Consider the following 2,247-nt stretch of genomic DNA (forward strand, 5'->3'; position numbering starts at 1 on the left):
ATGGGGCATTTGGCCTGGGGAATAAAAGACATAATGGGTACCTTCACCTATTTGAAAGGTTGTCGGGGCAGCTAGATGGCACAGTGAATAAAGTACCAGCCCTGACGGCAGGAGAAACAGAGTTCAGTCTGACCTCAGATACTTGACACTAGTTGTGCAACCCCTGACGGCCTCACAGAGAAGAGAATAAAAATAACTAAATAAATAAAAGACTGTCATGTAAAAGAATTGTTAACTTGTTTTGATTGACTCTACAAGGCAAAAACAGGGACAACTGATACCATTTGTAGGAAGAAGATGTAGATTTGACAGGTGGAAAAGCTGTCTAACTACTGGACATGTGCCAAAGGCTTAGGATCAAAGGATATAATATTTGTATTAGTGCAGTTTCTGACACAGAGTAGGCACTCATATGCATGTTTATTCCTTTTCTCTTCCCAAAGTGTAATGGTCTGCCTCTGCTGGTAAGAAATTCTTTTTCACTGGCAGAAAGGGAGAGGACATGTAAGCAAAGTCTGAATAGCCACTCATCAGGCAAGATGTAGTGGGGATTATTTTGCAGGTAAATTCTCATGGCCTCCAATATCCCTCTAAACTCTTAATATTCTGTGATTCTGTGACTGGAGTCCAAAAAGACTGCTGACTATCTGGCAAAAGAGATGCTGAACCAGGGCACTAAATCCATTGGGCAATCAAGAACATATCTCCTATCCCTGTAACCAGAAGTTTTCTTTTGTATCAGCCACTAAGGGAGAAGGATTGTCCTGGGCACAGATTTCATAGAAATAGGGAGGAAGTAATCATAAGGAGGTTCTCTGTTTAGGGAGACTTCCTGGAGGAGAGGGCCTCTTGGGAGCTGTTGCAGCTGAGCCAACTTGCCCAGAGGACTTTGGCCTGTGCTGTGCCAGACCCATGAGGTCATGAGAGCCACACAGGCACTTGTTTCTGTGAGAGAATTTTTTTTTCCCCAGTGAAACGATGTCTCTGGGGAACAAGGGTCGTAAAAATCTAGGCTTGAATCCTGGCTCTGTTTACTTTGGCTTGGCCAGCCCAGAGCACCAGGCTAGGCCTCAGTTCCCACTGTGACTCAGAGAAGCTACTAGGGTAGGAAGAATCACAGGTTGTTCAGGTCAATTCCTGCTTTCCAGGCAGGACTGCTATCCCAGGGTTAGGGCAGGAAGAAGGGGGTGGAGTGGGGTGAGGAAGTCTCCATACATGGAGAATCCATAATGGGATTTCTTAATTGCCCAAGAAAATATTTTCACATAATACATATTCCCAGCAAGCCAATGTCAGTGAGGAAATTGCTTAATGTAGATGGATGGGCTGAGAATCAGGAAATCAGGAAAAATGTAGATTAAAATCCCAATTCTACCATATACTTGCTTCATGGCCTACAGCAGGTCACAGAATCTCTCTGACCTCAATTACTTAATCTGTAAAATGGAGATAATGATATAGAATTGTGTGGAAAATATTCTAGAAACTTGTCCTCCATTAATAAAGTTCCAATTAAGTTACTTCCCCCCACACCCACGCCCCTCTTTTCTTTGGGACTTCTGTTTTTGAAAACAACCTTTAGCTGTTGCTTCTTTCTGTCTGCTTCCAGTTTCCTATGATGCGCTTCAGGAATGGATTGTTTGCTGCTGTGAACAGACATACCCAGGCAAGGAGTTTGGAAAAGGACAACCCTTTGAAAATGAACCTTAGAACACTTTTTGTTGTTGTTCAGAAATATCCAACTCTTTGTGTCTCAATTTTTTTCATCTAAATATATGTCTATAAATGCATAACAATATTTCAGTAAAAATCTATCTCTAGAAAAATATATAAATTAAATTTCCAAATATCTCCAAGGATATATTTGCTTATTAGAATAACTTGTGTAACTTAAAGTGCCATTTTCCCTCCACCAAATACAAAGAGGTTGATATTTCTTATCATAGAACTACTTATTATAGAATACATATATACACATTTATACATAGCTATATTAATAACTATCTCCTCTCCCATGTTTGGATCTTATTTGTGTATTAGAATCTGACTTCCCATGCCAAGCCCACAACAGCAACCCATAAATTCTGAGCTGGTATTTCCAGCTTGGTGAAACAGTGGATAGAGTCCTGGACCTGGAATCAGGAAATTTGGGTTCAAATCCAGCCTCAGTCACTTACTAGGTGGTGACAGTGGGTAGATTAAATTACACTGCCTCAGTTTCCTCATCTATAAAATGGGGATAATAAC

Source organism: Petaurus breviceps, unplaced genomic scaffold (genome assembly GCF_028583685.1).
Source record: "Petaurus breviceps papuanus isolate PSGF00001 unplaced genomic scaffold, PetGlider_PUasm1.0 90444, whole genome shotgun sequence".
Lineage (NCBI taxonomy): Eukaryota > Metazoa > Chordata > Mammalia > Diprotodontia > Petauridae > Petaurus > Petaurus breviceps.